The 12,162-nt window shown below is 48.7% G+C and overlaps 1 pseudogene; it reads right to left on the reverse strand.

The window, feature by feature from the left end:
* Window positions 1–11,505: 11,505 nt before the first annotated feature.
* On the reverse strand, window positions 11,506–11,660 carry LOC140705140 (U1 spliceosomal RNA; annotated as a pseudogene).
* Window positions 11,661–12,162: the final 502 nt, after the last annotated feature.

Genomic DNA, 12,162 nt, shown 5'->3' on the forward strand with positions numbered 1-12,162 from the left:
AAGTAACAATGTTTAGGACTACCCCTACTGCGCACGCCCAGCCTAACCGTCCCTCAGTTCCATTTTTCCGCCTAGCGGTTTGGAGCCTCTCGTCTTAGCTGCGTCTATTTGCGACCTAATTGATTCCTTGGTTTTGACCTCGCTTAGCTCACGGACTACCCTAGCACTTCTCCCTTCAACTAGACGACTCGGTTTATTCTATTCTCTGGCTTTACTCGGACTGATTACGGACTGCTCTGCCTTCTCCCTTAAACTAGTCGTTTCGGTTTTTCTTACTGCCCTATGTCCCCTTCAGGGCCATTCAGCAGGTGTGTGGTGTGCGACCGCAAGATTCCCCACCAGGACGGCCACGATACTTGTCTGTATTGTCTGGGGGAATCGCACAACTCTAAAACTTGCCCACACTGCAAAGCTTTCACTAAAGCCGCTCTTAAGGCTCGCCAGCAGCGCCTTAAACTCCATCTGTGGGAGTCAACGTTGTCTTCCACGGCGCCCTCGGAGGGGGAAATGGCTTCCACTTCTCGAGCAGCTCCTGTTCAATCGGTCGTCTCCAAAGTTTCGAAAATGTCGAAAAAATCCGCGTCGTCGAAATCGGCCGCTCCTGCTTCGAACCCCGAGCCCCCGGCTCCAAAAGCTAAACCGTCGAAGACATCTAAAGCCAAGGCAGCCGCCCAGCTTAAAATGACATCCATTCGACTCTCTCCGAGCTCGGGCTCGATACCGTCTCCGATTCTCGAGGAGTTGTCGAGACGCTTCGAGGCCTCGTCTGATGCACCCGCTCCTCCTCCGGTTCGACGCACTGAAGCTGTGCCACCATCGGGAATGTCTTCCCCGACGCCGAGCCAGTTAGTCGGTGTCACTACTGGTCTCACTTCTGCCCCACATAGCCCATTTCCTGCGGGCCAGGGGTCGCCTCCCGTGTCGATCTCGTCCGTGCACTCGGACTCGAGATCTCCTCGAGACAAGGTGCCTCGTTCACCTGTGCGTTCGAGGTCGAAATCTCCTTGAGGCAAACGTTCCCGCACGGAGAAGCATCGCTCCCCGAGTCGGTCCCCTTCCTCCGGCCGCTCGAGATCGAAGTCTCCTCGACGGAAACGGTCGAAGAAGAGGCACCGGGCTTCCACCCAGTCCGACTCTTCCCATCGTTCGGACTCGAAATCTTCTAAGCGCAAACGCTCTAGGAAGAAGCGCCGCTCCCGTCGGCGTCGTAGCAAACATCGACGTCGATCCTCTTCTTCCTGCTCGGCGGACTCCGACCGCCCTAAGCGTCGTAAACGCCATCGACGTCGGCGTGAGCGTTCGAGGTCCCTTTCCTCGTCTTCGACGTCCGCATCTCGAGACCGGTACCATAAGAAGATCCGGTACATATACCTGTCTTCTTCCTCGGAGTCGAACCGTCCTCGACGTCGACGCCGACCCATTCGAGTCGGAGAACAGCCTCCTACGCTACCTGTTGCCCCTCCACCGCAACCGGTCCCTTCCACCTCGGCGCCAACTGCGGTCCCGACTCGACCTCCGACAGCGCCGGTCGACATCGAGAAACCCCCTCCAAAAAAGAAGAGGGATGTCTTCTCCTCGGATCCAGATGAGGTGTCCACGGAGCAGTCTTCTGACTCTGATCAGGAACAACCCCCGCCCCTGCCACCGCACGATTTACCTCCGGGCGATGTGGTGCTCTCGGATACGGGTGATCCTCACGCCTCTTCTCCATCTGAGGATTTTTCTTCCTACTCTCAGATGATGTCCAGACTTGCCAAGACCCTGAAGCTGGACTTGAATCTCCCTTCGCCTCCGGGTGAGGACTTGTTCTTCGGGGACATCAAGAAGGACAGTACCGCTCTCCCTAGCATAGCCTTTGTGCCTGTAGTTATGGAGGCCATTAAGGAGTTCTGGGCCCAGCCTGCGACTACCCCTAATGTCCCTCGCCGCACAGAACACTTCTACAAGATTCATGGGGCTGACACTCACTTCTTACTCAAGCATCCGATTCCGAACTCGCTCATTGTTGAAACGAGCTGTTCAAGGCCATCGGCCAAGGCTCACGTTACCCCCATTGACAAGGAGGGTAAGAAACTGGAAATCATCGGCAGGAAAATCTACTCCCTTGTCACCTTGTTACTTCGGGTCATAAATTATCAGACTGTTCTAGGGGCTTATCACAAACAGTTATGGCTTAAGCTTTTGCCAGGACTGAAATTGATACCTGAAGACACCCGGCAAGCTTTCCTAAACTCATATGAGGAAGCTCAGACGGTATCCAAGTATGAACGTCTTTCCATCAGGCATGCAGCAGAGATCTCTGCTAGAGTTCTCATGTCTGCCATCTCTATCCGGCGCCATGCTTGGCTCCGTTCTGCAGACATAATGGAGGACGTCAAGTCAAAAGTCGAGAGCCTCCCCTTTGACGCTACCGGGCTGTTCAACGAAAAGACCGACTCTCATTTAGAAGACCTTCACAAGGCCAAGAGGACTGCCAAGTCCTACTCTGTTCAAACTCAATCTAGACAGCGACGACCCCAATGGCGTAAATCTTATGGCCAATATCAGCCCTCTCAACAGTACCGTCCTTACAAGCACTTACCTCAGCAGCGCTCTGGCCAGTCCTCTTCTTCCGTCCAGGGCTATCAGGGATACCGGCCTCGCCCATCTCATCGCCGCCAGTCCTTTAAACCACCTGGCAGAAAACAAAAGCAGTATCTTTGACTTTCGGCCCCCCATTTTTACCCATTCACCGCCTACCACCCGTCTTCAACCGTTTCTTCACAACTGGTCTACCATCACAACCGACACTTGGGCTCTAAAAATTATTCAGCACGGTTACCAGCTGGAGTTTATAAGATCTCCTCCGCTAGGTTTCATAAATCATTCTCCATTCGACTCCTAGCTCGAGGAAGAAATATCATCCCTCTTGCAAAAAGAGGCCATCTATACAGTACCACCCCGCGACATACAACACGGTTTTTACTCCCGCTATTTTGCTGTCTCAAAAAGAGGAGGAGGCATAAGGCCCATCCTCGATCTAAGACTCCTAAACACTTACCTGCGTCCCAGACGGTTTCGAATGCTCACTTTAGAGTCCATCATGCACCTGCTGAAGAAAAACAACTGGTTCGTCCTCATAGATCTAAATGACGCATATTTTCACGTCACTATCCACCCCGACCACCGCAAGTTTCTTCGGTTCATCTTTCAGGGCACAATCTACGAATTCCAGGCCCTGCCATTCGGCCTGTCCACAGCTCCCCGGACCTTCACCAAGGTCATGGCCCCAGTGGCAGCTTACCTTCGTCTCAGGGGCATTCACGTTTACCCTTACCTGGACGATTGGCTCGTAGTCTCCACCTCACGAAGACAAGCCCTGAAAGATACAAAATTCATCCTGTATCTTCTCTCCAATCTCGGTCTCACTGTCAACAGACAGAAGTCTCAACTCATCCCCTCCAAAACAGTACAATACATAGGGGTCTGCTTAGACGCTGTAAAGGGTCAGGCATTTCTTCCCCCAGAGAGGATACACAAGATTCAACGAGCCATCAGGAAATTTCACCCTCGTGCTCGGGTGACAGCCCATCACGCCCAACACCTTCTCGGCCTGATGTCTTCTACAACACCGGCGCTCGCTCACGCTCGCCTCAAGCTCCGGTCGCTCCAATCATGGTTCCTCACCCTTTTCGACCCTATGATGGACAGCCAGAGGAAGCGCCTTCGTGTCACCCCGGAGCTAGCCAGACAGCTCCGGTGGTGGATGTACACACCCCACCTCACGGTTGGCCGGCCCTTTCGTCCACTCCGTCTCACCGTTCAGGTCACAACGGACGCCAGTCCATCCGGCTGGGGGGCGCACTGCGGCCATCACACCATTCATGCCCTCTGGACCCCACAGGAAACCATGCTCCACATCAATCACCTGGAGCTACTCGCAGTTATCAAGGCCTTCAGGTCCTTCCTTCCTCTGCTACAGGGCCGCGGAGTTCAGCTGGTGACGGACAACACTACCACAATGCACTATGTCAACAAGCAGGGAGGAACCCGCTCTCACTCACTCCTATACCTTTCCATCCTCCTCTGGGAGTGGTGTTACCGGCATCATATCTACCCGGTAGCCATCCATGTAGCCACAGAGGACAACACAGTTGCGGACACTCTGAGCAGGCTTCAACATCAGACACACGAATGGGAATTGAACCCTCTGGTCTTCCAGGACCTTTGCCACCAATGGGGGACCCCAGTGCTGGATGTGTTTGCATCCCCTCACAACGCGAAATGTCCCCGGTACGCGTCTCGGGCAGGTCTCGGCCTACATTCGCTCGGCGACGCATTCATGATTCCATGGAACCACGGTCTCTTGTACATATTTCCACCGATACCGTTGATACAGAGGTCCCTGATCAAACTCCAACGTTCAATGACTCCGGCCATTTTCATTGCACCCTTTTGGCCTCGCCAAGTGTGGTTCCCCACTCTAGTCAGCATGGCTGTGGACTCCATGACCCTTCCGTTGTGGCCGGACCTGCTGACCCAGGAAGCAGGCAAAGTCCTTCACCCCGACCTCGACACGCTCCATCTGACGGCGTGGAGGATCGTCCCGAAATCCAAGAGGTCTTGACTAACGCCGTCAAGCCCTCCACGTCTCGCTTGTATACTTACAAGTGGAAAAGTTTTTTGAAATTTACCCAGCAGAGGGATCTTGTCCCCTCCCCTGTATCTCTTTCTACGCTTCTACAGTATCTCCGTTACCTGTTTGATTTCCACCTGTCTATATCTACTATCAAGGTGTACCTTGCTGCGGTTGTCTTCTTCCAACCCAGAGCTTCTCCCTCTTCCCGGCTCTTCTCTCACCCTACCGTCAGAATGTTCTTGAGGGGTCTCTCTAACCTCCTACCTCCCGTTCGTCCCCCACTCCCACAGTGGTCCCTTCACTTGGTTCTACATGCTCTTTCCAGACCTCCATTTGAACCTATGGCTACCTGTGACCTCAAGATGCTTTCTTTGAAAACGCTGTTTCTGGTGGCTATCACGTCTGCTCGCCGAGCTAGTGAGTTGGCAGCCCTCCGTTATGACCAACCCTTCCTTCAATTCTTTAAGGACAAGGTTATGCTTTACCTGGACATCTCTTTTCTCCCGAAGGTGGTCTCCGACTTCCATGTAAATCAACCACTAATTCTACCAACCTTGTTTCCGTCTCCGACTACTGATGTTGAACGCATGCTCCACATGCTCGATGTTCGATGGTCCTTAGCTTTTTATGTCTCTAGGACCAAGGACTTCCGCCTGGCCAACAGACTGTTTCTCTGTTACTTTGGCCCAAAGAAGGGCTGTCCGGCCTCGCCGTCCACGCTCTCTAGATGGCTCGTATCTACCATCGCCCTTGCCTACGAGCTCCACCACAGAGATCCTCCAGAAGGACTTAAAGCCCATTCCACCAGGGCTGTTGCCTCATCGACTGCCTTACTCCGTGGCGTCGACCTGCCCGACATCTGCCGGTCCGCTACCTGGTCCAATGCCTCTACCTTCATAACCCACTACAGATTGGACATGAGGGCAAGAGAGGAAACCAGATTTGGGAGGGCAGTGTTAGCGTCGGCTCTTCAGTGACAGCCCACCATCCGGTTAGTAAGCGTGCTAATCACCCTTTGTGTGCATTCACAGAAGACCACGATGAAGAAAGAAAGGTTACTTACCTGTAACGATGGTTCTTCAAGTGGTCATTCTGTGGATTCACACAATCCCGCCCGACCTCCCCTCTGTCTGTCTGTCACTGGCATCTCTATGACTCGAGGGCCTATGGCGGACAAATGGAACTGAGGGACGGTTAGGCTGGGCGTGCGCAGTAGGGGTAGTCCTAAACATTGTTACTTTTCTCTTGCAGCTAGAGAATGTTCCGAGAGGCCCAACGCTGGCTCTGGTATTAACCCTTTGTGTGAATTCACAGAATGACCACTTGAAGAACCATCGTTACAGGTAAGTAACCTTTCTTTTTGGGACTGCCTCTTTGCCTCGGCCTGCTGGACAAGTGTCTCTTCAAATTGGGAGAGGCCATGCTGCACCGCCTGCCTCCAGGCTGAACACTCAGATGTCAAGGTTTCCCATCTGTTGAGGTCCATTCCTAAGGCCTTCAGATCCCGCTTGCAGATCTCCTTGTATCACAGCTGTGCTCTCTCTCTGGGGCGCCTAACAGTAGGGCCAGCCTTGTCTTGTCAGGAGTAGCTTAGGAATTTGTGTCTTTTATGACAAGCCTGAATCTGTCATAACTACACAATAATGTCTGTCAAACTCATTGATCTGGGAGGAACACTGCTCTGATTTTAAATCTCTCCATCCAACAAGCACTGACTACTTCCATCCTTTGCTAGTGAGTATCAGGGGTTTTCCTTGCTCCCCAATAAGCTTCTTTTTAACCTGTCCAATTTCACTATACCCCTGTTTGGTTGCCTAGATCACTGGTTCTTAACCTTGGGTTACTCAGGAGTTTTGGACTGCAACTCCCAGAAGCCTTCACCACCAGATGTCCTGACTGGGGTTTCTGGGAGTTGCAGTTCAAAAGCATCCGAGTAACAAAGGTTAAGAACCACTGGCCTAGATGAGAAACTGTAAAACAGCGTTCATCTCTTAGAGCAATAGAAAGAGCACTCTTTCAAAGAGGCTTGCATGAAAATTAAGCTAAAGCTGGGGCTTTTAGGTGGCCTCCCTATCTTTGTTCTTACTAGGATTACAGAATTGTGTCACGGAAGGAGCGCTTAATACTATCAGGAAGCATCAAGCCCCTGGATAGCATTTGAAGGAACTCTGTATAATTATGTTAATTGCATTTAATTACACCCAGAGCTCCACACATGCTGCTTTGGTGAGATGTACTATCAAATAGTAGTGAGTAAATTTAGAAAACATATTCAATAAGCACATAAACAACACTGCAGTGTGATAAGCTTACCTAGTGGGTGTGTGAGCCCCTGATGCTGTTCTCTCTTTAAATGAAGATCTGACCATTGTTTCGGTATAAGTCACTCCCACCACCATTTTTTTGCATAAGGTAGAGCAGGGTATCCGTATAACTAATAATTTACTTACTTAACTATTTCTTGTCCTATTCCATAATTTGAAGGCACTTACCATCCCCACCCTCTTTGTACATTGGCTTTGCTAAAGTCTCCCCTTCCACTAATCTATCCTTTTAAATTCCTTCACTGAAGTTATTTCAGGGCGCCATCAGACAGGCATTTGGTCCACGTTGGAGATGGGCTGGATCGCGTCTTTCCTTGGTGACCTCATGATGCGTGTGCCTTCACAAACCAGCTCACCCATGACCTTTGTGAGTACCTATCAGAAGCTACTGGGATTTATTTTTGGTGCGAACAGAATAGCTCCATTTTAGTTCAGTTCCAGCAAGTGTGCTCACTGGGATTGAAGCAAAGCAGCTTCCTGGCTAGCTTTTTATTGAAATCAATAAACAGTCTTGAGAAATGGGACACTTCCTTTTTTATTATGTACAGAGGGGGAGGGGGAGGATGTTTTGTATTTCTTTTTAATTGTTGATAATGTATCAGTAATGCTTTGAAAGGGCATGTGTGAGATGCTGTGTCAGCTAGCACCAATTTAAAAGAAATGAGAAGCTTTGTCTCCCTTCTCTTCCACAGGTGAGCAGAAAGGAAGCTTCCCATTTCTCAAGATTGTTAAGTGGCTTAGGCAAAGCATGGGGGAGGACATGGGAGGGGGATTAGTTTTTGTTCTCTTTCCCTTTAAAAGAAAAGAAGATCAGCCTAGACCATGCTGAACAGGGCCTCTGGAGGTGCAGTCTGATTGGTTCTTAGGTGTGGATGCAAGGATCACCACAAATGACATACCACACACCAAAGCAACCCTGTTGCTGATCCAGGCTGGGCTATTGGGCTGCCTATTTGCACCCTTAAAGTCTGACCAGGGCTGGTCCTACCATTAACCACAGTAAGGCAGCTGCCTCAGGCAACAGGTATTAGGAAGTGGCAGCAAATTGTTGGAGAAGAGAGGTAAGTTGTAGCCTGTCCTGCTCTCTTCTGTTAGTGTGCTGCTTTCAGTTTTGGAGGAATACGAGGTCGTCTTGTCAGAACTGAAGAAAACTTCAGCTGGTGGCTTACTTTGAACATGAGATGAAAATAAAAAGCCCAGCCAGTAAAAGACCTTGAGCCAGTTCTGCATCTGGCGTATTTTGCTCCTATACGTCCAGAAACTTTTGGTGATCATGTGACCATGAAGCAGACAGATAACACAACTTGTAATCATAGAGAGCTTGTGACCAAGGTAGGGAGATACTGGCTGAATTTTTTTTCCAAGGAGGCACCCCCTGTCCTGGTCGATGAACACCTTGCTTATTTTACTTGAAAAAACTCCAAGTATTTTTGACCTGGGATATGAATTCAGAAGAGTCAGTCATAGGAATCCTACATAATTTAATCAGATTCGGTGGTGACAATTAATCTCCATGACTACATTGTGTGCCCAGATGAGCCTTTGGCACAATTCCTCTGTCCAGTTGCTGGTGTAGGTCATCCACCAGAACAATCAAATCCGCCTTTATAAAGCTGCCTCTATAAAGAGGCCTGAAGTCAGATTGAAATGGATCCAGATAATACATCTTGTCCGGGATCCCCTGGAGCCAGGGGGTTTATATATTTATTGCATCATCTTTTCTCAGAGATACAAGAAGTTATTTTTGGGCTACAACTTCAAAATACCCAGCAGGCTCCTACCATGCTTGCTGTCTGGGATCTTCTGAGAGAGATAGTAAATAATAATAAAAATAATGTTCCTATCTCTGTGTTTTCTGATATTATTGAAAACTACTCCAAGTGTGGTTTATCATGGAAAAGTAGTATATGAATCAAATGATGGTGGTGATGATGGAACCTTGCACCAATAATGCCACAGAGATTATCTAACAGTTGCTCACCGTGCCTGCACAACTAGACAACACTCTAGTTGTGTGATACCAGTTGGGCGAGAACCATTACATTCCTATAAAATATTCTTGTCTGAAGGTTGGGAAAACTGATACCCAACAACCAGTGCAATTGGATTATCTGGAGATGAACTGCTGTGCATTTATTTATACATAAAATGCCTGGAATGTACAGTACCTTGTTTTCCAGGCACTGTGTCTCTTGACAGTTTGCAAATCACACAATGAGGATGCCACCAGTTCAGGTCACACGACCTTTTTTTAGCTGCCTGGTGGTTTTGCTTCTCCTTTCCTCCTGTGCTTTTAAAGGTACTTTGATGAGCAAAAGTAGGTGATTGTGTTCATTTTCATACATAGAATTTGCGCCACTGAGGTAAGTTAGAAGAGGAAGAGTTAGAGAGCTTTCAGGATAAGGTCAAGGATAAAAAGTGTCACCTCCTGATTTCTGAGGATCAAGCTACATTTAGCTACATGATCATCGTAATGCAAAGAATCGGTTCCCGAAGCAGGGAACCAATCTTCGTAAAGTGAAAAAAAAAACCATTTAAAACATCGTTTTGCGATTGCAATTGTGATTGCAAAAACATCGTCATGAAGCGGATTCGTTGTTATATGGGGCAATCGTTAAGGGGGCACGACTGTACACGGATACCATAGGCACCTTGTGACTGGAGCAGCCTCTCCCTTTTTGGAACGAGGTGTCTGCTCTGCTTCATGTCATCTCCACACCACAAACAGGAACAGGGAATGTTGCCTTATACCATCTTGGACTGCTTGTCTACCTTGCCCTATCTTGTCTGCATTCTCCACTAGAATTCTTAGCCATCATTACCTATCTAAAGTCATAGAACTAAAGCTGGGTAATCCAACTCTGTGCCTGATGCAGAACATCCAGGCCCCCCATGGCAGAGACATCTGACTAGATAATAATAACAAGTGGTTTATGTACGTGGCTGCAGAGCCAGGGGTTGGGAATTCAATTCCCCCACTGTGTCTCCTTTGAACAGAGAGAGCTTGTGTAGCCTTGGGAAAGCTGCACACCCTCAGAGGAAGGGAATGGTGAACCACCTTTGAGTAATCTCTACCTGGGAAACCCTGAAAAGGGGTGCCATAAGTCAGAATTGACTTAACAACACAAGACTTTTATTAATGGCAGAGATAGGGAAAGTTACCTACTACCCTGTTTCCCCGATAAATAAGACCTAACCTGAAAATAAGCCCTAGTATGATTTTGGGATGCTCGTAATATAAGCCCTACCCCCCAAATAAGCCCTAGTTAAGTGAAACCCCAACCTCCACCATTGTGCAGCAACCAGAAGAAGATGACATGACTGTAAAATAAAACAGCCCCTGAAAATAAGCCCTAATGCATTTTTGAGCAAAAATTAATACATATGAGATCATGTCTTATTTTCAGGGAAACCCGGTAGCTGGGGTGCTGCCAACAATAAATAATTTTTGAAAAGACTGAGTCTGGGATTTTCTATAAACAAATCCCGTCCTCTGTCCAGCCTTTCTTTGTCAACAAGTCTCAGATTCCTGAGCCAACACGACTGGCCTGGGTATTTCAGAAATTTTTATCCAATAAAGAAATTTTTCCAGGTTCTCCTCCCTCCCTCCCTCCCTCCCTCCCTCCCTCCCTCCCTCCCTTCCTTCCTCCCTCCCTCCCTCCCTCCCTTCCTTCCTTCCTTCCTTCCTTCCTTTCCAGGCTGCTTTTCTCCTGATGCATTGCAAAGGATCTCTATAGTTGCTCCCTGAACCTATTCATTCCACACAGTCACTCCTTTTTTATTATTATTTGAAAAGTCCTTTCTCTGGCAAATTTTAGGATTGCCACCTTTCTTTCCGGCTCTGCTCTTGTAGTCTTAATGTCAGGTCGAGACACAGAAAGTCAGTGGAAAATCCTTTCCCTCAGCCCAGGAGAAGATGCACCTGTTATATTTCTGCAAGTCCCTTTCCAATTAAAATCAAGAGAATAGGGACAGGTTTTTAAAAACCAAAATAAACCAACCAGTGATACTTTATTCTTCTCCGTCTCATCTGCCCAACCTAAAAACCCGAACAGGCAAGCCTACCTTGCGTCTTGTAACAGTAAAAACACACACCAAATACACAAACAGTACGACAGCACGATTGCTAATTTTTGGCATTAGAAATAATCCTTTTAGAGCAGTGTCATGTTTTATTTTACAGTTGCCCATGCAGCATTTATCCATCTGCTGTAAATGTGATGACTTCCAGCAAACGAGGTTTGTAAATAGCAAGAAGGTATTTTGCTCCATAAGATGCACTCCCCCCCATAAAGGGGGAGAAAGTATGTGCGTCTTATGGAGTAAATACAGTAAAAAAGGGCTCAGCCACCACCACCCAGAAGCCTCCCACTGCCATGCTGGGAGGCCTCTGAACTGGCATCAGAGACCACTTGCTGTTTGGACCTCACCATTCTGCACTGCTAGCTTTCCAGGATCTGCTTCCTGCAGCCCACCTGGAAAACCAGCAAGGCCAACAGGCCTATGGCAGCAGGCAGTGAAAACAGCCAAGGACCAAAGGGGAAAGGGTGATTCTAGAAAGACCAGGGGAAACCACAAACACAGTCCCCCACTTAGGCAGTTGATTTTCCCACATTTGGGGAAATCACAGGGGTCAGCATATCCAAAGTGCAATAGATGAACCTTACCCTGGGAAAACCACTTTTACAATAATGGTATCTCTCCTGCCAGGTATGAGTTAGAATGGCCCCTGAAAATTCTTCCCCTTTCTGTGCCCTATCCCCCAAAGGCATGGTGACGACCCAGCTGCACCTCCTGATCAGAGCAGGGCTGCACAGCCCCAGTCCTGAAAGAGGCCAAGAGAGCTGTTCAGCATTTTGGGGTGCCCCACAGGACCCCCATCAGGGGCTGGAATGTTCCTCCCACAATCCTCCAGTGCACAGATATTATCATACCTAATATGCGGGGAAGGCAGGGAAAGCGGGGAAATTCAAACTTTCAGTTAGTCAAGAGGCTGCTTGTCTGCTTCCTTGCTAGTCCAAGCAGTTAGAGAGCTGGGAGAGAGAGTCCTGGGACTGCCTGGTATTGTCATTTTAAAATGTAAAATGTAGTTTAAAAGCTGCTTGTTTTGGGTTAAACAGTGCTTGGGTGAAAAGGTGCTCCGTTTGAGTTGAAACCTGCTTGTGTAGAAACGTTCATGCTTGCCGTAAAAATCTGCTTGTTTTTCTTTAAAAGCTGCTA

This window comes from Pogona vitticeps, chromosome 2 (assembly GCF_051106095.1).
Source record: "Pogona vitticeps strain Pit_001003342236 chromosome 2, PviZW2.1, whole genome shotgun sequence".
Lineage (NCBI taxonomy): Eukaryota > Metazoa > Chordata > Lepidosauria > Squamata > Agamidae > Pogona > Pogona vitticeps.